This window comes from Triticum aestivum, chromosome 6A (assembly GCF_018294505.1).
Source record: "Triticum aestivum cultivar Chinese Spring chromosome 6A, IWGSC CS RefSeq v2.1, whole genome shotgun sequence".
Lineage (NCBI taxonomy): Eukaryota > Viridiplantae > Streptophyta > Magnoliopsida > Poales > Poaceae > Triticum > Triticum aestivum.
The window spans coordinates 155,895,844-155,921,582 of NC_057809.1; positions in this window are offsets into that span (position 1 = coordinate 155,895,844).

Genomic DNA, 25,739 nt, shown 5'->3' on the forward strand with positions numbered 1-25,739 from the left:
CCCATGGCGCTCAAGGACGGCGCACCCACCTGGCTCCTGAACCTTGATCCCGGCACGATCTCCTCCTGGAGCGAGATGCGCACCCATTTCGTCGCCAACTTCCAAGGCACTCGCGACCGGCCCCCGGCCGTGAGCGACCTGCGCCGCATCAAGCAACAGCCAGGAGAAACCCTATAGAAGTACATCCAGCGCTTCAACTACGCTCGCCTCAAGATCCCCAAGGTGATCGAAGAAGCCATAATCTCAGCCTTCTCGGACGGCGTGCGTGACGTCAAGATGAAGGAAGAGCTAGCAATCCATGAAGACCTGTGCACATCCCTGGAGCTGTTCAACTTGGCGACCAAGTGTGCCAGGGCTGAGGAAGGGCGTCTCTCCCTCCTCGAGCTCCCGGCAGCCGACCCGGAAGAAAAGAAGCTCAAGGCCAAGGACGTGAAGCGCAAGGGGGCTGCCGTGCTAGCAGCGAAACCAGACACAAAGAGAGGCAGGGATCAGCCTGAGTCATCCAAGGGCGGACGGTACTGCGTGTACCATGACCTCCACACTCACAACACCAACGAATGTCAAGAGCTCAGAGCCATGCGAGATGGGCGAATCGGCCGACGCCCAGAGCGCAATGACAGGGGCTATGGCCGAGGAGGAGGAAGAGGCGGTGGACGATGGGAAGACTGTGGCCTTCGCCAGGGATGGTGTGACTGCCCTCGCGAGGACCGCTGGCAGGACCAGCCTCACGAGGAAGGTGGAGGGACCAGCCTCGTGAGGACCGTCCCCACGGCAACGCAGGCCTCCCTCCTCTGCCGCCTCCACCAAGGAGGAACGAAGACCAGCACCAAGACGATGGGGCTGGGGGATTCCAAGAGCCACGTGCAATTGCTTGCATCTTGGGCAGCGCCCAGGCCCCAGCCTCACAGTGCATCTTCAAGCAGTTTGCTCGCGAGGTGAATGCGGTCCTTCCCAAGCTTGAGGCCACGCGCCCTCTCAGGTGGTCTTCGTGCGCGATCACATTCAGTTCCGCAGACCAGCTCAAGTGTGCGGCAACGGCCGGAGTCCTCCCGGTGCTTTGCTCCCCAGTCATCAGCAGCGTGCATGTCACAAGGACCCTCATTGATGGCGGGGCAGGACTCAACGTCCTGTCCGTCGAGACGTTCAACAATCTCCAAGTGCCATACGACCAGCTTCAGCCAACCAAGCCTTTCTCAGGAGTCACCGATGGTTCCACTGTTCCAATTGGGCAGGTTCGCCTTCCGGTCACCTTCGGGCAACACAACAACTATCGCACCGAGCTCATCGACTTCGACGTCGCTCACATCCGCCTGTCGTACAACGCCATCCTCGGTTACCCAACCCTAGCCAAGTTTATGGAAGTGACTCACCATGGTTACAATGTCCTCAAGATGCCAGGAAGCGGTGGAGTCATCACCGTACCCTGTGAAGAAAGGGACGCAGTGTGCTCGCTCGAGCGTGCGTTCCAAGCCGCAGCAATCGAAGACCCAGATCGCAGGAGCGGGAGGACTCCCGAGGCGACCCTCAAGAAGAAGAAGACCTGACCTAGCCAGAGCCACAAGGAAGCAGGCACCTCCGGAGGTATTGCGTCAGGATTCGCGCCCGATCAGGGAGTGCCGCCCTCTCGCGCATAGGAAGGCGCGCCCGATGCCCTCCTCAGGCAGGGCTCGGGGGCTCCCTCTTGGAGAGCCACCGACCTTGCCAAGGTCATGGGGGAGGCGCTCGGGCACCACTTGGAGGGGTGCTTTCAGGCACGCTTCCCTTAGAAAGGTACAAGTCAAAGGAGACCAAACCCTCAAGAGTTCATCACAAGGAACACCCAAGAGCTACAAAAGTCCAGAGTCATGCGCGGCAGCCGCCGCTTACCTGCCGTGGCCCCACATCCAGGCGAGGATGGAGGACTGCGCGTCTACGTCAACGTACCAGGGCTCAACTGAGCTGCGTCCCAGGAGCGCCTATGGCCTTTGGCCGTAGGGCGCTGCATGGGACCACCCCACATCTACGTTCGCATGCCTTTCGGCCTGCCGAGCGCGGTCGCCGCACACCAGCGCCTGTTGAGGAGCATTCTGGAGGATCAGGAGGCCAGGCATCACGCGGTCCTGGCGAAGGTGGTGATGGTCCCCGAAGACCTGCACGTGCCACCAGAGCCTCCCGAGGCCCCTGGGCCTAGGGGCTCATGAGGGCCGACGTCTTCACCGCGCATCGCTCACTTCCTCAGCATCACTTCGTCTTCAACAGCACCAGGTGACATCTTTCAGAGTTCTACTTTCAGCTGGGAGCGCCCACAGGTCTGCACCATTCCCAGGCCGCGTGGGTCCGTCCCCGCGGCATGTATCCATTTTGTTTATGCTCTTTATTTACCTTGTTGGGGGCGCCCCTCGGGCTGCATCATCCCCACGCCGCTCGGGCCCGACCCAGCGGCGGTTGCTTTTACCTGCGCTTGCCTGAAATTGGATTTCCTCCTATGTGCTTAACATACCTGACCTAATCACCTGCTCGATCGACGCCTATTTGAAAAGCCGCTCGCTCTGGCACGGCGCGTGCGCACGGGTCTGTCCCTGCAGTGTTGATAAACCTGAGTGGTCGAGCTCTGGCCACGGCAGCCCCGCACGGTGCCACCTCACCAGGCCCTCAGTGCCCTGACCGCTCCCTCGGAGTGACCATAGGTTGGCCGGCGACCGTAACGACAGGCCTTGTTTCTCCTCATGATTGGTGTGCAGGACCTACTCCAGGAGCAACGTTGGCGGCACCGTGAGCTCTCTCTCCCTCTCTTCGGCACGGACCGCTTGCACGTTAAAAGGGGGGGTACCTGAGCATCGCGACTCATGGGCTCCTACTGGCTCTCCAGCCCTCACCCCCTGGCCTTGACCCACGGCATCGCGACCTGTCATACCAGCGGCGGCTGAGCTCGCTCGAGGGCCGGGACCTGAGGATGTAGAGCATTAAGGAAAGTGCGGGGGAGTGGGAAGAAGGTCGCGAGGTCCTAACCCAGCAGTACCTCGACCACCGCCTCTCGGGCCAGGCGCGTCTTCGAGGAACTACGACATACACACAAGATAAGTTGCACCGTCGCAAAAGCTAGACCAACGCAGCGCTAAATCCCCGCCCAGTGCAACTCTGTCACGGCGACGCTACCTTCCTTTCTCGCCCAGCAAGGATTGCTTGAGCGCTAAAGGGGACCTCCCGAGCATCGCGACTCAGGGGCTCTTACCGGACCTCGGGCCACTCACCTCCTGGCCTTGACCACGGCATCGCGACCTGGCATACCAGCGACGGCTGAAGCTTACCTGGGGACTGGGACCTGTTAGCGTAGAGCGCCAAGTCCTCGTGAGGATAGAAAGGGGGAGCTTAGCCGGAATAGAATGGACACCTCACGCCAATTCATATTAAGGATATAGTAATTACAAAAGTACGGCAGACGCCTTACATACCCCCACGGGGTGTTGCTTTAATTCCTTGCAGGGAACAGAAGGTGCTAACCCTAAGGAACGCTACTTGCTAGCACCTCCCCAGGCAACGCCATCATCAATAGTAGGCTGCCCAGTGCCGGCGCCAATCCCATCCAGATCAGTGGCGTCGGCGGCCCGATGCAGCTGCCTCACTCCGAGCGCGGCGCAAGCTCGGAGGCTCGTAGCTGTCGTCGCTCGTCTTCGGGGTCGCGAGGAGTTCGGGGGAGCCGCTGAAGCCCGCAGTCCCTCCGCTGCTGCCTGAGGAGCTGCAGGAGGACCAACGGGCGGGGCTGGTCCTCGCCAGTTCGTCACCAATGCCGCTTCCCTTAGGGCAGCATTCCAGCCGGCGTCCTTCTGCATCAAAGACCTTGAAGAACATCAAGGAGGCGTTGTCGTATTCAAGATGGATCGCCAAGGCGCCGTCCGCGCTACAGACCCGGGCAATCTCACCCCAGCCCCGGGTCATGAAGACCTTGCCCGGAGCGACGATCGCGACCTCCGCTCCAGTTGCAGGGGTGCCACAGTCGGCGTGCTGCAGCCAGAGCTCCAGGGCCCCGCTCGGCAGCATCTCGAAGGCGAAGGAGGGAGGAAGGCGGATCCACAAAGTTGGAGGCATGGCGGTGTGAACCACAAGCTCGCGAGAGGAGCGCTCCGCGTGGACTCCAGGGGGGACGACGCGCACCACTGTGACTCGCCGGTGTCGGCGGCGACGGTGTCGGTGTTGCTCGGCGCCCTCTCCCCTGGGGCCTACGACGCGGGCGTGCAAGGGCAGCGGGAACCCAGGCGGTGGCCGCTCGTACCATGGCCTTGACACCACCTGCCAGGCGCCTACGTCCCGGTGACAAAGGATTGTCCGCTTCTTCGGCGGGAGGGGGTCAGGACCCTCTCTGGGGGCCTTTCTCTTCTCCTCAGCTGAAAACCGGCGGATCGGTGCCATTGGTGCAAGAGGAAGCAAGGATGAGGAAGAAGAAGAGGAGGAGTGACAGAAAGGGGGTGAACCGGCGAAGCTCACGCAGCCCCATACTTATAGCCGGGGAAGGCCAACCGCCGAGCACCATGACCTCAGGTAATCATGACCCATATCTTTGCACGCAGATACTTGTCAAGTCGTGCAGTTGCTGAGGCATCGTGGGAAGTGCAGACGCCCACTCCCACGCCCAATCAACCGCCATGCGGCACCAAGGCTGCAGGCTATTAGGGCCCACGGCGCTTCGCGCTTGCCCTTTCGCTTCTCTGCGAAGCAACGCCCGCACGCGCCTTGGGCCCGGGGGCTACTGTCGGCGTTCTAGGAACGGGGGTCCCCAGACTTGCCTGCCTGCGGCCTGCGGCGTGGCTCAAGCGGGGGCCTAGCGCGGCCCATGTTCATCAGCTCAAGCTCAAAGACCCTCGCGAGGGGCCAAGCCTCGCGGTGAAGACGACAAGAAGCTTCCTCAGAGGCAGCCTCATCAGGTAGGCTCGCGAGGAGGCGGAGAGATCAAGGCAGGGGTACCTCGCGAGGAACCCATGATGCAAGCCATGACGATCGAGACCAGGCGGGCGTCAGGCAGGCTTCGGCCTATGCAGTGTGCTTGTTTCCCCTTTGGTGCAAAGGGGGCAAGCACAGGCCAAGGCATCATGCAAAGGTTACCATTCCGATGCAACAAGACCATGACCAGCCAGACGGCAGAACGGAGGTCACCGTGGAGCCCAAGACAGCGTCATCGCCAGTGCTTTTGGCAGCCGAAGACCACCTTTGGTCAGGATAACTTGTACTAGATGTTCCCCTTCGAAATGGCCAATTGTTGGCGCCCTTCCCGCTCATTATTTGGGGAGAGGCCCAGGGCCTCTATAAATAGAGCTAGCCACCACAGAGAGGAGCGGACCCAGACTGGAAATCTGGTAGAACCCTAGCAGAGAGAGAGAGAGAGGCGACTGAACTCACCCTAGCAGTTCATCGCACCAGCTCAAGAACACCTCTCGCGAGGCTGTTCTTCCCTTGTACTGTCCATCATCAGCCCCAGAGGCAATCACCACACCACACACTGGAGTAGGGTATTACACCACAACGGTGGCCCGAACCAGTATAAACCTCGTGTCTCTTGTGTTGTTCATCATTTTCATCTTAGTTCGCACGAGAGGATCGGACGTAGATCGGTAGGGGAGAGATCTCCGCGCGCACCCCAGTGTTCGAACCTCAAGGGTCTGCCGGAACCCGAAACCAGACAACACCATTGATAAAGGCCCAGAGCCAGGCGCAACCCGCCTCAAGGTAGGGCCTCGTGAGTCCCGCACTGGCTCACGAGTGCCCAGATACACCTCTCCTAGCCCTACCGTGTCGGCCACGTGTCAGGGCGGGGCTGTACACGCCCCGAGGGCTCCTCCCGGAGGGGAGCCCCCTCCCACGTACCAGTGGAAGCACCATGCTCCGCGCTGGCTGACGACACTGCCGAGGAGCGGCTATGCCCGTACACATACGGAAGCGCTATGCTCCGTGCTGGTGATAAACAACTGAGGGCAGCCCACGGCCGTACCAACCTCAGGGAGCCCAGAGCTCAGTGTCCGGCATCATCGCAACGCCTCCCCTCGGGAGCGTCGCGCGAGGGGGCTAGACACGGGGGCTACGCCCGGGCCTCGCCTGAGCGCACGCCACCCAGCTAGGTCCCCTGGACCTGGTCGTCTTGCGCCCTCCCAAGCGGAGCCAAGGAACGAAGGTCGTTTGAATGTCAAGGGGGACTCCTGAGCATCGCGACTCAGGAGCCTAACTAACCACGTAGCCCCTCACTCCTTGGTCCGTCCTGGTGATCCGGTCGGCCCAATGGCGGCTGAGGTATGAGCGGGGTCGGGCCCTGCCGATGTAGAACACTAGGCCTAATCCCAGATCTCCTTTCTATAGGCTGTTTGCGCGTCAAGGGGGACTCCTGAGCATCGCGACTCAGGAGCCTAACTGATCATGTAGCCCCTCACTCCTTGGTCCGTCCTGGTGATCCGGACGTCCCAATGGCGGCTGAGGTATGCGCGGGGTCGGGCCCTGCCGACGTAGAACGTAAAGCAAATGGAAAGGAAATCGCAGAATTTCAAAGCAAATATTACAAGACATATTGTTCTCCTGAAACCAAACGCGAGTTTAACGCCTCCACGAGGCATGGTGCACATTGCAGAAACTAAACAGGAAAGGAGTCACCAGCGAGTCGTCCCTGGACATCGCTGTCGCCCGCAAGGGATGCTTCTCCTTCAATGGCGCCGCCTTCGCCTGTGCCACTGGCCGGAGTTGCAGGATCAGCAGCACCACCGGTCGGGGGCGCGAGAGCGAAGCCGCGGAACCTCTTCAGCAAGGCCTCCACCTGACCCTTCACGGCTGCAGCGGCGGCCGCGCAACGCTCGTCGTCCACGGGCTCCAGCGGCTCGTCAAGGTGGGCGGCAGGATCGCGGAGATGGAGGTAGTTGTAGATGCGCGTTAGCGCGGCTGAGGAAAGAACGCGGGCTTCTTCCTCCGCCATGGGGCCGATACCGGTCACGACGTCCTCCAGCGCGCCGACCAGATAAGGAAGCAGCTCGGTGGGGCCCTCTTCGGCGGCGTCCAGCGGCTCCTCCAAGCCCTTCTCGTAGAGTGACCGCAGCACCATCCGAGACCTCTCCTCAAGGAGCTTGAAGGCCGCGCGGTCCTCAGCCAGGACCTTTGACTTGGCATCAAGCTCGACCTTCTCCCCGGCAACTTCTGCTCCTGCTCCTCCAGCCTGCTGCGCTCCATGGCATGTGCCTTCGCCAACTGCTCCAGTTCGGCGCCGTGATCCTTGACAGTGTCCTCTCGGGCCTTCATCTTCTCCTCTGCCTTGCGGCCTCGGGCTTCTTTCGCGTGCTCCCTCCACACGGTCTCCATCTCGGCCTCCAGCGACCGGCAGTGGTCCTGGGCGGCCTCGCCATCCTTCAGTGCCACCTCGCGGGCAGCCACAACCTGGGCGACAGCCTCCCTGTCCTTCTCGGGGTCCAAAGCAGCCTGGCTCAGCATCGCCCAGACGGACACGTTAGAGTGAAGCCAGCCAGAGACTAGCTCCAGGCGCCCGACCACCAGGCAACGATCGGTGCCTTGAAGTTCTTCTCGCAGCAGGGTCATCGCAGAAAGAGCGCACTCCAGGACGTCAGGAGAAGCAGAAGAAACCAGAGACAGCGATGCGACAAAAGGAGGAGGAGGCAATGACGTCACCATGTCCCGGGAAGCCACAAGCTCCTGAGCTTCGGGGACCCCAGCGCCCGATGTCACACCCTAGCTAGTTCAAGCATTAGAGTGTGCATCATGTTTAAATTCGTCTTAAATTTGAAATGGGGATGACAGAACCCCCAGCACCCCCCTGGAACAACTAGGGTTTACTAAAAACTTTTTTAATGAACCTGAAATGCCCTTCTAAAAAGCCCACCCTTTTTGTTTTGGGTTAAAACCCCTGACAAAAATGGTGCACATTTTTCTAGGACATCTTAAGGTCTTTGGATTAATCCTTATAGTATTTGCATTTGGGCATTTAAATGCTATAAAATATTTTAAATGCTCAAATAATCATAAACTAAAATGTTTGCTGTTGGATATATTCTAAGCAGTAGCCATGATTAATTTTAAGATTTATGGAAATGCCCTGGCATTTTTAATAAAGCCTTGAAGTTACAGAAATAATAGAATAAATAAAAAAACAGGAAAAGAAAGAGAGAGAGAGGAACTTACCGGTGCAGCCCACCTAGCCCACCAGCCGGCCCACCTGGCGGCTTAACACTGTGCTGGCCGCGCTAGCCAGCTGCTTCTTCCCCGCCAGGCAGGCAGGGAGGTGACGCCGGCGCGCCCGAGCTCGCCACGGCGCCACCTGCTTGCCGCCCACGCCCCTGGACGCCCGGACGCCTCCACGTCGCACCCCGAAGCCCCTGGACACGCCATTCCCCCTGCCTCTCTCCCTTCGCCATTCCCCACCATGGCCGACGCCCCTGTCACCGCACCGTCGTCGTAGCCGCGCCCTCCGTCATCCTCGTGCTGCGCCATCGTGTCCACGAGCTCCGCCGTCGTCGCTTACATCGAGTAGGTCGAGCCTCGAGTGCTCGCTCGCCCCGGAGACGCTGCACCGAGCTCGTCCTCAACTCCGGCCACCGGAGATCCCCTTCGCCGTCCCCACCGCATCAGCTCATCCCCGACCTCGCCGACTGCCTCGACGAGACCCCCGTGAGCTCAGCCACCTCCCAACCCTCTCCGTTCTCTCTCTCGATCCCCGTAGCGACTGCACGTAGATCACCCGCACGCACTGCCACGGAGCTCGTCGCCGACGAGGCTCCGGCCACCCAATGGCCGCGCCACCCTGTCCACTAGTCCTACCGCACCTCCAGGAGCTCAACGCACCAAACCACGCGCCTCCCCGTGCCCCCTAGCGACTAGTTCAACCTTACCCGAGCTCCGGCCGCCGCCAAACTCGTCGCCGGCGACGTTTCCAGCCACCCCAGCTCCACCCACTGCCACCACTCGATGCGGCTTCCTCCCCGCATCACGTAGTTAGTCTCCATCGTCCTTTTGGTCGCCGGAGTGCAAATCCCGTGATGCTCCGCCGTGTCTGGCCTCGCCGGCGGCTAGACGCCGGCGAGTTGACCCTATTTGACCCCGTGTGGGCCCAGGTTGACCCCCCTGAGTCTATGACAGGTGGGGCCGGCCTGCTAATTAGTTTAGGATTAGTTTTAACTAATTTTATTTAGTTTAGTCACCGACATGTGGGCCCAGGCCCCACTGACAGTTAATTAGTGTTAATATAATTCTGTTAATTAGCTGAGTCACTCACAGACAGGGCCCACCAGTCAGGTTTGACCTGGCCGACCCAGTTGACCCGCTGACGTCACACCTATGTCATGCTGATGCATTAATTCAATTACTGGAATTATTCTTATATAGGAAATTCCAGAAAATAGCCAAAACTTCTAAAAATCATAGAAAATCAACCATAGCTCCAAATCAAACAATTTATATATGAAAAATGATCAGAAAAATTCAATCTATCCATCTATAATGGTTTCATGCATGAAAAAACAAGTTAACCTTGCTGTTTAAGCAGAATAATATAATGCACTAATAAGGCCATGTTAAATGAGTTAACATATGAATCTTTGATTCAAATGGGTTCATTCCTTTCTGTTTTAGCTTGCATTAGGCCAAGACACATTCATTTTGCCATGTCATAGCATGCATCATATTGTTGCATATTGTCATGTGTTGATTATGTTCGGTGTGTCTTTCGTGGTAGGTTCTGCCTCCGAGGATAACCCCGAGTATCCGTCTGAAGGGCAGTACCCTACTACCACTACATCGGGCAAGCAACCCATTGATCATTCCGATACAAACCCATTCTCTCGCTTCTGCTCTTGTTTACTGCATTAAGACAACGCAATTCAAACTACTGTGTGCTACGGTAGTTGAACCCTTATCCTCTACATGACCTGTCATTGCTACAGTAACTAGATGAAACCCACTAGCATGTGTAGGAGTTGATTGAGACATCTCTGTGTTTCCTACCTTGCTATGCCTGCTATGCTTATTGTTGTGTCAGGTCTGGTTCATCTGGGTGATGGGCTAGTGTGAAATTTTTATGTCGGTAATGTGAGGGATGTGTTGAACATGAATTGGTAAAGGTATCGATGAGAGGCCATGTAGGAGTACATGGTGGGTTGTTTCATTGAGGCCGTCCCTAAGAACTGAGATCTATATGTGTGATTTTAAGAATCAGCTACTACCATGCATTGGGATCATTAATTGACCCTCTCGGCTTCTTATTCACCCTAGTACTCTGTCCAGGAGTTGCAAATAGTTTCTGGTGTTTGTAGGTTATGTGTTGGCGGCCGTGCATAGCGCTGACCCTAGGGGTGGGCTATGTTGCGGTAGATACACCATGGTCGGGCATGCTGGGCGCCCGTTTGGCGTCTCGGGACCCTGTTCACATCGTTCGGGGCCGTACGTGGAAACCTCAACCGGACTCCTTGCGGATGGAACCTGGATAGGCGATAAACCTGGACTAGGGATTAAGTGTTTAGGTAGGCCGTGGCCGACACCCTCATTGGGCTTCCGCTTGAAGGTTGCCGTGTACACGTCGTGTAAACGGCGGTAAGTGGTGAAAGTGTGTATGAAGAAGTATACCCCTGCAGGGTTAACATCATCTATTCGAATAGCCGCGTCCGCGATAAAGGTCTACTTGGTTGCCTATACAGTTCATAGACAAGTTAATGGTTACTACTAAAAGACTCAAGATAAGTGTGAGTACGGAGGATGGCCCCCTCGTAGGATGACGAGGGAGGATCCCCGGTGGAGTATTGTGTTGGTGAGTAGTGGACTCGTGTGCGAAAACTATTTTACTAGTGGAGTCTCGTAGGATAGCTTAGCCAAGAGTCAAAGCTGGTTTGCTGCAATAACTCCACCACCTTCTTGAGAATGAGCATGTATAGTAGGTTCTGTTGTAAGACTTGCTGAGTACCTTTGTACTCAAGTTTTCTTAATTACTGTTTTCAGACGACAACACCGCCCACTCCGATGGGTTCTACGTAGACCTTGTCGGCATTCTGGGAACGGGGGTCCCCAGACTTGCCTGCCTGCGGCGTGGCTCGAGGAGGGGCCCAACACGGCCCATCTTCATTAACACAGACCCAAGACCCTCGCGAGGGGTCAAGCCTCGCGGGGCGGACGACACAGAGCTTCCTCAGGCACGACCTCATCAGACTGGCTCGCAAGGAGGCGGAGAGATCAAGGCGGGGTACCTCACGAGGTGCCCGTGATGCAAGCCATGACGACCAAGGGTGCCAGGCGGGCGCCAGCCCGCGCAGTGTCCTCCTTTCCTCTTTGGTGCAAAGGGAGCAAGCGCAGGTGAGAGCATCAAGCAAAGGCACCCGTGTCGGTGCAACAAGACCAAGACCAGCCCAACGGCAGGGAGGAAGTCATTGTGGAGCCCAAGCCAGCGTCACCGCCAGAGCCTTTGGCAAGCGAAGACCAACTTTAGTCAGGATAAGTGTACCAGATGTTCCCCTTTAAAATGGCCAATTGTTGGCGCCCTTCCCGCTCAATATTTGGGAAGAGGCCCAAGGCCTTTGCCTATAAATAGGACTAGCCACCCCCAGGGTAGAGGGGATCTAGAATCGGCCAACCTAGAAACAAGCTGGGATCGGATCAAGTAGCATCACACACACACACACACACACACACAGAGAGAAGGGTGGTTGAACTCCTCCCAGCAGTTCATCGCCCCAGCCAAGAGCAGACCCTTGCGAGGCTGTTCTTCCTTGTATTGCTCATCATCATCAGCCCAAGAGGCAATCCACCACACCACACACTAGAGTAGGGTATTACACCACAACGGTGGCCCGAACCAGTATAAACTCTGTGTCTCTTGTGCTGTTCTTTCCATAGCTTAGATCTTAGCATGGCGGTGGGGAGCAGGGAGGTAGAAGGCGAAATCTCCACGCGCACCCCAGTGTTCGAACCTCAAGGGTCTGCCGGAACCCGAAATCCGACATTTGGCGCGCCAGGTAGGGGTGCACCGGAGTTTTCCCTTCCACCACCGCCACGACCTGCCTCGCGATGAGAAGCGCGTCGCCCGCTCCGGCCGTCGGCGCCAGCACGGGGGCCAGGGGGCTCCGAGCCCTGGCCCCAGCCCCGCAACGGGTACGGTGGCCGGACAAGTTCAAGCCAATGATGCCGCCGCGCTACAGCGGCGCGACTGATCCGCTGGCCTTCTTGCTGGCGTACAAGGAGGCCATCCTCAAAGCTAGAGGTGACGATAGGGTCATGGCCAACTGGCTCCCCACGGCCCTCACCGGCGCTCCGCGCGCATGGCTGCTCCACCTGCCGATAGCCTCCGTGGCCTCTTAGGAAGAGCTCCTCAGCCTCTTCCCCGCCCACCACGCTACACCAACACCCCCGGTCGTCGCGGCCCTCCTGGGCGGCTCGTAGGCGCCGCCTACAAGTCACCACGTCAAGCGGTTCATCCGCCGGGTCAGCGCTGCTTCCACGCGGCAGGGGGCTCTCCCAGACCAGGCGGCGCCCAAGGCCGGCCTGACCTTCAGCTCAGAGGACCACCCCTCCAACTCGGGCTGCTCGGGTGCGCTCCCCATGCTGTCCACCCCCACCATCTGCCAGGTGGCCGTCACCAGAACTCTCATCGATGGTGGTGCGGGCCTCAGCGTGCTCTCGGTTGAGGCCTTCAACCTCCTCTGCATACCCCTGGAACGGCTGCAACCCAACCGGCCCTTCTCAGGCGTTGGGGCGGATCATCCAGCTCCTTGGGACAGATCCGACTCCCAGTAACCTTCGGCACCTACAACAACTTCCGCACGGAGCTGGTCGACTTCGATATCGCCCCCATCGGCCTCCCCTACAACGCCATCCTCGGCTACCCAGCGCTGGCCCAGTTCATGGCCGTGACGCACCCGGCATACAACCTCATGAAGATGCCCGGGAGCAGCGGTGTCCTCACCGTGCACGGGGACACCGGACACGCGCCGTGAGTGCTCAAGCTCACCTTCAAGACGGCGGCGTCGACACAGCCCGCCGACTCGGAGACCCCCGAGCCCAAGGGGGCTGCACCCGCCAAGAAGAAACAGTTGTTCACCCAAGACAAGGCAGAAACCAAGCAGATAACCGTCGATGAGGACGGGTCCACCAATGCCACTTTCACCATAGGCGCCAACCTCAAGCCCGAGCAGGAGGAGGCCCTGGTCAGGTTCCTGCGCGCAAACAAGAAGGTATTCGCTTGGGAGCCTGACCAGTTGGCGGGGATCCCTAGGAGCGTAATCGAGCATCACCTCAACGTGTGCCCCAACGTGCGCCCTGTGAAGCAGAAGGCAAGGCGGCAGTCCACAGAAAAGCAGGCCTTCATCGTCCAAGAGACCCGCAAACTAGAAGCCGCTGGGGTCATTTGCGAGGTCCGATACCCGGATTGGTTGGCCAACCCTGTTGTTGTGCCAAAGAAGGGAGGGAAGGAGCGCATGTGTGTCGACTTCACCAACCTCAACAAGGCATGCCCACAAGACCCCTTCCCGCTCCCCCGCATCGACCAGACCGTCGATTCCACCGCAGAATGCGACCTGCTATGCTTCTTGGATTCCTTCTCTGGGTATCACCAGATCAAGATGGCGGTAGAAGACGTCGAAAAGACAGCCTTCCTAACCCCGTGTGGGGTGTACTGCTACACATGCATCCCATTCGGGCTACGTAACGCAGGGGCGACCTTTTAGCGGCTGATGCACATCACCTTGGGCCCGCAGCTTGGGAAGAATATTGAGGCTTACGTCGATGACATTGTGGTGAAGTCTCGGGAGGCCAGGACCCTGATACAAGACCTGGAGGAAACCTTCTCGAGCCTCAACGCAGTGAACCTGCGGCTCAACCCAGAGAAGTGTGTGTTCGGAGTCCCCTCGGGCAAGCTCTTGGGTTTCCTCGTGTCCCACCGAGGCATCGAGGCTAACCCGGAAAAGGTCAAGGCGGTCGAGGACATGAGCCCGCCAAATACCCTCAGAGAAATGCAGAGGCTCACTGGGCGCGTGACCGCGCTAGGGCGCTTCATCTCCAAGTTGGGGGAGCGAGCGCTGCCCTTCTTCCAGCTAATGAAGAAAAAGGGGCCCTTTGAATGGACTGAAGAGGCCGACAAGGCGTTCCAGGATCTCAAGAGATACCTGACCAGCCCTCCGGTCATGGTGGCTCCGCGCCCTCAAGAGCCCCTGGTGCTTTACCTCGCCGCCACTCCCTACTCCGCCAGCGCATCCCTGGTGGCGGTTAGGGAGGAGTGTCGAATCAAAACCACAGCAGCAGCCCGGGACAAGGCAAAACAGGAACAAGGAAGGCCCACAGAAACCGCCACCGCAGCTGAGGAGGATCAGCCACCGCAAAGGAGTGCACCGGAGGCAGAAGAGGCCCCTCTCCCAGATGGCCAGCCTTAGGAGGCCTCATCGCCTCAGGAGGCGCCATGGTCTTCGGAGGGCGCCAACAGCACTGACGCACCCAACCTCGTTGAGCACCCAGTGTACTTCGTCAGCACGGTGTTGCGGGACGCAAGGGCACGGTACCCCATGCCTCAGAAGCTCCTCCTCGCGCTACTGGTGACCTCGCGCAAGCTGCAGCACTATTTTCAGGGTCACCCCATCAAGGTCATCTCGTCATACCCCCTAGAGAGAGTGCTCAGGAGCCCTAACTCAGCTGGAAGGGTCGCTGAGTGGAACATAGAACTGCAAGCGTTTCAGCTCGAATTTAGCACGACCAGAGTCATCAAGGGAGCAGCATTAGCGGATTTTGTGGCAGAATGGACGGAGGCACCAGGCCTCAAGGCCGACGAGGATCGGTCCCTCTCCCCGGGAAGCAAGGCGCCAGAAGGCTGGGTCATGTACTTCGATGGGGCGTTCTCCAGGCATGGCGCTGGGGCTGGGGCGGTCCTTATATCGCCCACTCAGGACAAGCTCTACTACGCTGTACAGCTCTGTTTCCAGCAAGGTGAAAAGGTCTCCAACAACATAGCGAAGTATGAAGGTTTAATAGCAGGCTTGAAGGCCACAGCTGCCCTGGGGGTGAAACACCTCAAGGGCGATTCGCAGCTCCTTGTCAATTTCTCCAACAAGGTGTACGAGCCGAAAGATGAGCACATGGAAGACTACCTTGCGGAGGTCCGTAGGATGGAGAAGCAGTTCTGGGGGTTGGAGTTGCAGCATGTGCCCCGTGGCACCAATCAGGAGGCCGACGACATCGCCAAACGGGCGTCCAGGTAGTTACCTCAGGAGCCTGGCGTCTTCGAGGAGCGGCTCTTCAAGCCCTCAGCCCTGCCATCATTGTCAAACACGGCTCAGCCTCGGGAGGAGCTCCCCCAGCCACCTGCCTCAGGAGCCCCGGTCTGTGGCCCGGCCTCAGGAGCACGCCTGCTCCTGACGATGGAACCTTAGGAGGGGTGCTGGATCACGGAGCTCTAGAGTTACTTAACACAAGGGACCCTGCCGGAGAAGGAGGAGGAAGCGGAGCGTGTGGCACGGCAGGCCACGGCATACTGCATCAAGGATGGAGAGCTCTACCGGAAGTGACCAAACGATCTATCCCTGCACTGCATCTCCAGGGAGCAAGGAAAGGAACTGCTGGAAGATATACACGGCGTAGACTATGGACATCATTCATCATCACGGACCCTCGTCGGCAAGGCGTTCCGTAGTGGGTTTTATTGGCCCACCGCACTCAATGACGCCGTCGAACTGGTGAAAGCTTGTGAGGCCTGCCAGTTCCACGCCAAGCAAATCCATCAGCCGGCAGGAGGCCTGCAGACTATACCCCTTTCGTGGTCATTCGCAGTCTGGGGGCTGGACATCCTGGGCCCGTTTCCTCGGGCGCCAGGGGGCTACCGCTACCTCTACGTCGCGGTGGACAAGTTCACCAAGTGGGCTGAAGTAGAGGCCGTCCGCACTATCCGCGCGGGTTCCGCGGTCAAGTTCATCAGGGGCATCGTGAGCCGGTTCGGGGTGCCGAACCGCATCATCACAGACAATGGTTCGCAGTTCACCAGTAACCTCTTCAAAACATATTGTGCTAACCTTGGAACGCAGATATGCTACACTTCGGTGGCGCACCCCCGAAGAAACGGCCAGGCCGAGCGAGCCAACGCAGAGGTCCTGAGGGGCCTCAAGACCAGGACGTTCAAGAAGAAGCTGGAGGCCTGTGGCAGAGGTTGGTACGACGAGCTTCAGTCCGTGTTGTGGTCCATCCGCACAACCGCGACCAAGCCGATTGGAGAGACCCCGTTCTTCCTGGTCTATGGAGCCGAAGCGGTCCTCCCTCACGAGGTCAGACGTCGCTCCGCGCGGGTCCTGGCGTTCGACGAGGCGCAGCAGGACGCCATGCGGGGGATGGACCTCATGCTGGGGGAGGAACGTCGCCAAGAAGCCGCGCTGCGAGCGGCGAGGTACCAACAAGCACTGCGACGATATCACTGCCGCAACATCCGCCCCAGAACTCCCGAGGTAGGAGACCCTCGTGCTTAGGCGGGTTCTCTCCAGGGAGGGACTGCACAAGCTCTCTCCCATGTGGGAGGGCCCGTTCAAGGTTGTTCATGTTTCCAGGCCCGGCTCCGCGCGCTTGGAGACTCAGGAGGGGGTGCCGGTCCAGAACGCATGGAACATCCAGCACCTCCGGAGGTTCTACCCCTAAAAAGGCCCAGAGCCTGTGAAGAAGGCGAATGCCTGTGAAGCTGTCGCGTTTTGGAAAAGGCCCAGAGCCTATGAAGAAGGCGAATGCCTGTGAAGCTGTCGTGTTTTGGAAAAGGCCCAGAGCCTGTGAAGAAGGCAAATGCCTGTGAAGCTGTCGCGTTTTGGAAAAGGCCCAGAGCCTGTGAAGAAGGCGAATGCCTGTGAAGCTGTTGCGTTTTGGAAAAGGCCCTGAGCCTGTGAAGAAGGCGAACGCCTGTGAAGCTGTCGCGTTTTGGAAAGGGCCCGGAGCCTGTGAAGAGGGCAAATGCCCATGAAGCCTGCTTCCCCCAAGAAAGGCCCAGAGCCTGTGAAGAAGGCCAACGCCTATGAAGCTCGCCACCCGTGACACTCTCACGTAATAATGAGTTGGGGTTGTACACGCCCCGGAGTCTCAGGAGCGCCGGCCTCAGGCCCTGGGGCTCCCTCCCACGCCCAGTGGCAGCACTTAGCTCCGCGTTGGTGAGAAGACATCAAAGACTAGATTAGGTGCCAGACGTGGCTTTTTCATTTGCTTTCCGCAGTTGGCTTGTTCATTCTCATTCGAAGTTTTATTGAAGCTATTGCCATCTTTGGCTCGTGGTTCATCGACTTTTCACTCTCCTGCCTCGATTTCTCTTATGCAAGGCCTCACGAGGGGGGCAACCGAGCGCCCTCGCGAGTGTTCCTGTCCTAGTCGTTCAAAGGTTTCGCGACCTGGGTCCATTACAGGAGCACCCCTCCAGTCCGTGCCCCACGGGCACCGCGACACGAACACAGGGCCTGGGTCGGTCGCCCCCCATAGTTGGGGCCGGGAACTATCCACGCTGGCACGTAGCCAGAAGGCACGATAACGGAAGCAAGGCGATGATTAACAACAATAATCCAAACACGCCCCCGCGGGGCTCCATGCTACTGTCTTTTTACGCAGGAAAAAGGAAAAGAAAGAACAAATCAGGCGCAGCTCGCCTCACACCGGCCTGCAGGGAAGACTCGAGCTGCCTCCGGGGCTCAGGTAGACTCTCTCTCGTGCTTCACCGAAGCGCGACGGCAGGAAGACACGCTACCACCTCCCAAGCAGGTACGACGGCGTGGAGGCTGACCGCGGCCACCGCTAAAAGAGTCGCCGCCTGAAGAAGAACCGGTGAAGCTTGGGGAACCCTGAGCGCCGCCAATCACGCGAGCGCTATCCTCTCCATCATCGCTGGGGCTGGGTTCCCGGCCGCGGTCGTCATCCTCAGGGCAGCACCCTGCGCGGCGACCATCTTCCCCAAACACCCTCACGTAGAGGGTGGCATCGCCGTCAAACTTGAAGTGCAGGGTGCACCGACGGCTCAGGCCACACGCGCGGGCAAATGTCAGCCAAACGCGGGTCAAGGCCAGGCTCCCGGCTGCGGAGACCTCCAGTGAAGCCCATGAGGCCCGGTTGCAGCAGCCGTCTGCCTGAAGCCAGAGGCTGCCCGACGCGCCGGCCGGGAGATCGCCGAGGAGGAAGCGAGGAAGTTGAAGCCGGGTGCTAGTCGGCTCCGCCGACCACACAACGAACTCCGGCAGCACCTCGGCAGCGCGAAAGCGTGGCCTAGGGGAACGCACGACCAAAGCGCGCCCCCCGGCCGCAGCAGTCCGCCCGTCACCGTGCTGGAAGTTGTCTCCATGGCCGCGGGGAGCTGCCGTGGTGGCCATAGGATGTTTGCGAGGGCGCCCTTGGCCGCGCTTGGGCAGGGGAGAGGCAGGCTCAACCTGGCGAGCCTTCCCCTTCTCTGCGGCCGAGAACCTCCTCGACGGGGCCATGAAGGAGAAGGAGAAGCAAGGGGGAATGAATTGGAAGGATGCGCGCCGATCCGTACTTATAACCGGCAAGGGCCAACCGTCGGCCCCCACGATCGCAGGTAATCATGACCCACTTTGCATGCAGGGACTTGTCCAATCCGTGCAGTTGCCGAGGCGCCGTGGGGAAGTGGAGACGCCCACGTCCAATCAACTGCCGCGGTGCCCAAGGCCGCAGGCTGTTAGGGCCCACAGCGCTTTGCTCTTGCCCTTTCGCCTCCCTGCACGGCCAAGTCCGGGCGCGCCTTGGGCCCGGGGGCTACTGTCGGCGTTCTGAGAACGGAGGTCCCCAGACTTGCCTACCTGCGGCCTGCGGCGTGGCTCGAGGAGGGGCCTAGCAGGACTCCGGTAAACCGGGCTGTAGCGGGCTAACAGGACTCCGGTACTCAATGCGTGACGTTTCCCCGAAGGGACAGACACAGGAACGAAGAAGGACACATGCCGGCCAGCCTAAGTGTTCCGAAGCAGTAGCAAGCTACCATGGCTCGGTGGAAACACTAGGAGACATTTCCCGGTAAGAGAGTCTACTAAAGATAAACAACTAGATAGTCAAATCCCACACATACCAAGCATTTCAATCATACACACAATATGCTCGATATGTGCAAATACAACAAGGCATCACAACATGACTCTACGACACAAGTACTTTATTTAAGGCTCAGAGAGCCATACATAACATACACATAGGTACGGGTCACACGACCCAGCATTCAAGTCATACAGTCATACAAACCAGCAGCGGAAGTAACTTGTCTGAGTACAGACAACTAGTAAAATAAAAGAGGCTTGGAAAGCCTAGCTATACTATGTGGTCCTTCACAAGCTCAGGATCACCACCTGGGCCTTAGCCTACTCATTGATGTCAACGTCTACGAAGAACCCATTAGAAGGGGTTGCAGCGTCTTCTGTAAAAATGTAGATTATAGCAACATGAGTACAAAGGTACTCAGCAAGACTTACATCAGATCCTACATACATGCACATTATCAAGAAGGGTTGGTGGAGTTATTGCAGCAAGCCAGCTTTGACTCTTGGCTAGGCTATCCTACGAGACTCCAACTTGAAATGGTTTTGCGCACACGAGTCCACTACTCACCACTTCAATACACTATCGGGGATCCACCTCCGTCTTCCTACGGAAGAGCCGTCCTCGGCACTCACACTTATCTTGAGGCTTTTAGTAGTTTCCATTTACTTGTCTATGAACTGTATAGGCAACCAAGTAGTCCTTTACCGCGGACGCGGCTATTCGAATAGATCATGATAACCCTGCAGGGGCGTACTTCTTCATACACGCTCTCACCACTTACCGTCGTTTACACGACATGTACTCGGCAACCTTCAAGCGGAAGCCCAACGTGGGTGTCAGCCACGACCTACCTAATCACCTAAGTCTCTAGTCCAGGTTTATCGCCTATTCGGGTTCCATCCATGAGGAGATCCGGCCGAGGTATCGCTCACAGCCCCAAACGATGTGAACAGGGTTCCCGAGATACCTAACGGGTATTCGGTACACCATGCCACGTACCTACCGCATCACAGCCCACCCCTACGGTCAGCGCTGTCCACGGCCTCCAGTAGGCTACAAACACCAGAAACTACTTGCAACTCCTGGACAGAGAACGGGGGTGAATAAGAAGTTGAGAGGGTCCATTGGTTTCGGGCCCAATGCATGGTAGTAGCTGAATCTTAAATCACACTACAGATCTCAGTGCTTAAGGTCGGCTTCAATGAAACAACCCACCATGTACTCCTACATGGCCTCTCATCGATACCTTTACCAAATCGTGTTTACCACACCACTCTCATTACCGACATAATCATTTCACTCTAGTCCATCACCAAGATGAACCAGACCTGACACGACTCTAAGCATAGCAGGCATAGCAAGGTAGGAACAACACATACATATGGCTCAATCAACTCCTACACATGGTAGTGGGTTTCATCTAGTTACTGTGGCAATGACAGGTCATGCAGAGGAAATGGGTTCAACTACCGTAACACACAGCAGTTTGAAACGCGTTGTCTTAATGCAATAAAAGAGAGCAGGAGCGAGAACATGGGATTGTATCGATATGATCAAATGGTTGGTTGCTTGCCTGATGGTTCGATGCACTGATACGGTTCTTCGTTAGGGTAATCACGGTACTCCTCGGAGGCAGAACTTGCCGCAAAGAGCACCGATACACAACTATCACCAAACAATATGCGACAATATGATGCATGCATGAAACATGGCAATATGAGTGTGTTGGGCTAACGCAACTAAGACCAGAAGGGTTTGAACCAATTTGAACCAAAGATTCAAATTTCAAACTCATACATGGCCCTTTAAAGTGTTTTTCCTTGTTCTGCATTAAACATCAAGTTAACTTGTTTAATCATGCATGAAAATAGTACAGATGGACAGACTGGATTTTTTTGATCATTTTTCATATATAATTTGTCTGATTTGGAGTTACAGATTAAAAGTTATGAATTTTTGAAGTTTAAACTATATTCTGGAATTTCCTATATTAGATTAAATCCAGAAAATCAATTACTGCGTCAGCCTGACGTCAGTGTGACATCAGCAGGTCAACGGGACACGGTCCGGGTCAAACCTGACAGTGGGTCCCGCGTGTCAGTGTGATTAGCTAAACTAAAATTAATTTAAACTAATCCTAATTAGTTAACAGGGCTGGGCCCCACCTGTCATTGACTCAGGAGAGTCAACCAGGGCCCACCCGTGGTCAAACCCGGGTCGGCTGCACCGGCGTTTAGCCGCCGGCGAGCCCGACGCGGCGGCGGAAGTGGTTTTGGCCGTTCCGGCCACCAAATGGGTCGCGGAGGCCATCGGAGTGGAGCTGAGGACGAGCCGCAGCTCTTGGTGGAGTCCGTTGGGGTCGGGGTGGCCGGAGTTGGCACCGGCGGCGACTTTGGCGGCCACCGGAGCTCGGCCGAAGACGAACTTTACGCTAGAGGGGTCGGTGAGGTGCGGGGAGTAGCTGGTTAGGTGCTACGTGACATGGTGAACATGATGGACACCAGTTTGTGGCCGGAGGGTGATCGGGAGCACGTCGGCGACGAGCTCCGCGGCGGTGGGTGCGGTTGAGCTCCGGGAGGTCGCTACACGGCTCGGGAGCAAGAAAAGAAGGGAGGGGAAGATGGCTAAGCGCATAGGGAGTTCGACGAAGCACTTGGTGCGGCCGGGGACGGGCCAGAGCGACGTCGGTGTTGAAGGGGATCTCCGACGATGGCGGTTCGGTCGAGGTCGATGCGGTGGGCTCGGGCCTTGCGAGCGCTCGGGGCTCGGCTTGCTCGAAGGAGAGGAGGGTAGCAGAGCTCCTGGACACGGCGGCACGGCGTGGGGTTGACAGAGGGCGTGGCTACGATGAGGGGGTGGCGGCGATGGCGTCGGCCATGGCGGGGGAGCGCGAGAGAGAGGGGTTGGGGGAGAATGGAGGTGTCCTGGAGGTTCACGGCGCGGCGTGGAGCTCATCCATCCAGCCCCGAGGCGAGGAGGTGAAGCAGGGCGACGGCCAGCTGCGTGGCGCGCGCTGCGGTCGCCGTCGGGCACCTGCCTGCCTGCCTGGCCGGCAAGCAGCTCGCTGGAGCGGCGCTGGGCTGGGCCGGCAGGTGGGCCGGGTGCTGGCGCCAGGTAAGTTTTTCTATTTCTCTTGTTTTCTATTTTTTAATACTTCTACAACTTTGTTGAATTATTAAAAATACTTAGGCAACTCCTAAAATCACCAAACTACTCCTGGTCCATAGTTGGATTATTTCCAACATGAAACATTTTAGTTTGGAGATATTTGAGCATTTAAATATTTTATATAATTTTAAATGACCAAATTCAAATATTTATGATTTAATTCAAAAACCCTAAGATGGCCTAGGAAAATGTGCATCACTTCTGGCAGAGGTTCTGAACCAAGACAAAAATGATGGGCATTTTAGAAGGGCATTTCAGGTTCATTGAAAAAGTTTTTAGTAAACCCTAGTTGGTTTCAGAGGGGGCTGGGGGTTCTGTCATCCCCATTTCAGGTTTCTGATGAAAGAATAAACATGATGCAACACTCTAATGCATGAACTAGCTAGGGTGTGACAACTCACCCCCACTCAAAAGAATCTCGTCCCGAGATTTGGGTTCCTCCGGAAAGAAGGCGGGATACTCGAGTCGAAGATGATCCTCCCTTTCCCAAGTTGCTTCATCCTCAGAATGGTGCGACCATTGAACTTTGAGAAACTTGATATTATGACGTCGAGTGGTACGCTCGGCCTGATCGAGGATACGAATGGGGTACTCTCGATACGTGAGATTATCTTTGAGATCAAGCATTTCGTGGTCCACTCCACGGATAGGATCCGAGAAGCAACGCCTGAGTTGAGAAACGTGGAAGACATCGTGGACTCTGGAGAGATGTGACTTGGAATCGGGGTCCTGACAGCGTTGGCATCAGAGCCGGACTGCCTGTAGGTTTGTTGAGCCAAACTGGTTGATGTCGAGTCTAGAAATGCTTTAGTTATATGTAGGGGAATTGATTGTGGGAGGGAACGTAAGGATCTTTTACTCCTTTACCTTATGCCCTCTAATCTGAGTCATTCTCTTCTCATTCAACGTGGGTTAAGGACTAGGCTCTCTTCTTCTATCAGGTTCACGTGTTACTAATCCGTAGTAGCTTATAGGATTGTTGTTACAAGCCTCAGTACAGTTTCTACTACTTTTAGTATGTTGCCAGTTGAATCATAACCTTGATACGATGTTGTTGAGTGGTATTGCAAACTGTTGTGGATGTCTCAAATCATTTTCTGAGCATTTACAGCTGTTATGCTATCCAATTTTCCCTAGAAATTCCAATGTCTTTGCATTGTGGTTGTGCTTCCAGATGGCCACTCATGCTCAAAACCAAGTGGTTTGCCTGACCCTGTGCCTTGATGTGCCCGGTCGTACTGCTATGTTAGTCCGGGTAATGATCGAGACGGTTACCGTTGGTATCCCGAATACACTATCGAAGAGCAGTTCCGAGACTTTAATCAAAGCCAATATTTCTGCACCGTTAGGATATTTCCTTCTTATCCTGGATCTACCGAGCCCCTCCACTGTTCCTATGGACTCGGGGTTACTGTTGAGATGGCTGTGCAGGATGCTGCCTATTCCATGTTGACCATCATGCGAGTCCGGACTGGCCTGCTTTGGAACACCGACTTCCGTTACATGCTAGCTTCACTTCCGGGAGCGCAAGGGTATCTCCAGGCTATCTATGCCGACTCCACTCAGGAGGACTCACTAACTCGTACCACTACCGAGATGCTCGAGGATAAGGGCCGAGAGAATCGGGCCTTGAGGCAGGAGCTTTTCAACACCCATACTGATCATTGGGCCACATTGACTCTGTTTGCACCTACGGTGCAACCAGGATGTATGGATACAAGGGATCTGTATCCTATGAGATCTGCTCTGCCAGACATGGTGGATTGGCGTGATGTGGGAGGCATCACCCCTCCCCGTGGTCCCCGCAAGCCACCGTTTGTTGGTCCAAGACCTCATCCTAGTCCCTTTGGTCCACAAGCTCCTCAGGACCGTTTGTTCCCGGATGATCACATTGAACTTCCAGGCTATGGAGGTGACTTCTATGAGGACTAATACGGAGCTGTCTGAGTTAGTAGTAGTATCACTAGTATTGTAATAGTTGTATCTCCTCTGTCCTGCGTGACTTGTGCAATATGACTTTGTGTGTAATCAATTCCGGAGGTGTAGACAAATAATGTATAGGAGCTTGGAATGCCTCCGATGAGATGTAACGTCTTTCATCATAGTTGTACTATAGCCTGGGCGTGTACTAAACTATGTATGGTGTGTATGACCATTGGTATATATGTGGCAGTTTTATATTACCATGACATACGGATGAACATCTCTGCATTCCGTGTTATCCATTACATTCTGCACTTCCTTGCTAAGTTTGAGCCATCCTTATCTAAACGTTGTCTTGTTTTCTCCTAGGATGGTCAACACCCGCAGCAACCCTGCTGCCCCAGAGCAGGGGAAGCCAGTGTAGTTAGGGGTGAAAATCTACCTCACCCGCCTTCTCTAGCCGAAGTGATGCTAGAGGCGGAAAGAAACAAGCATGAGACTAACCGCTTGTTGGAGCGGATTGAGCAGAACACTGCATGCCATCAGCAAAATGACTTGGTGTCAATTAATGACTTTATCAAGCTGTACCCACCAAAGTTTAACCATTCCGTCGAGCCCCTCGACGCGGATGACTGGCTTCGCAGCATCACCCACAAGCTACGTTCTGCCAACGTAGCCGAAGCTGATAAGGTTACTTATGCTGCCTATCACATTGAAGGCCCTGCTAGCCTTTGGTGGGAAAATTTTGAAGCCATGTGCCCAGTCGGCCAAATCACTACTTGGGCTAAATTCAGTGAGGCTTTCCGTGAGCATCACATTCCGGAAGGTCTCATAGATCGCAAGAGGGAGGACTTCTGCAATTTCACCCAAGGAAGACTGACTGTGGATGCATATAGTTGTGAATTTGGGAATCTGGCACGTTGTGCTCCTGAAGAAGTATCTACCGACGCTAAGAAGCAGGCAAGGTTCCGCAAGGGACTTAGCCCTGAGCTTCGCCGTGATCTTTGTCTGCACGAGTGCACATCCTTTCAAAAGTTGGTCAATAAAGCCATCAGCGCTGAGACAAGCCAGACTGATTATGACACTTCATGCAAGCACTCCCGTGATTTTGGCTCTTCATCCGGCTCTAGATCTCAGAAGCGTCGGGTGTGGATTCCAAGCACGGCACTGCCACCCAGGTTCATTCCGAGGCCATCCTTTGAGGTGCCTCATCCCAACCAGCAGTTTGCACCGCCCAAACCCTATGGTGGCCCCGCTGGTAATGCTGCTCCACGCCGCAATGTTGTGACATGTTTCAAGTGTGGAGAGCCGGGTCACTATAGCCGAGAGTGTCCTCAGAAAAACAACCCCAATCAGTCTGGGAAGTCCCTTGGTCGTGGTAAGCCAGCGGGAAAGACAATCTATGCCATGTCGGTCACCACTGCACGTGGCCATGTCAACTATGTCTCAGCCGAGGAGGCTCATGAGGATCCTAACGTCGTCCTTGGTACACTCCTTGTTAATTTCCATCCAGCATCTATTCTTTTCGATACTGGAGCATCTCATTCATTCATATCCGAGAACTATGTGACATGCCCTCTACCATGGAAATTCAAACCCCTGGCTCTAGATGGCAAACTTCTAGAGTAAGCCATGGGAACGAAATTCTTATCGATAGACTTGTCTTCCTTGCA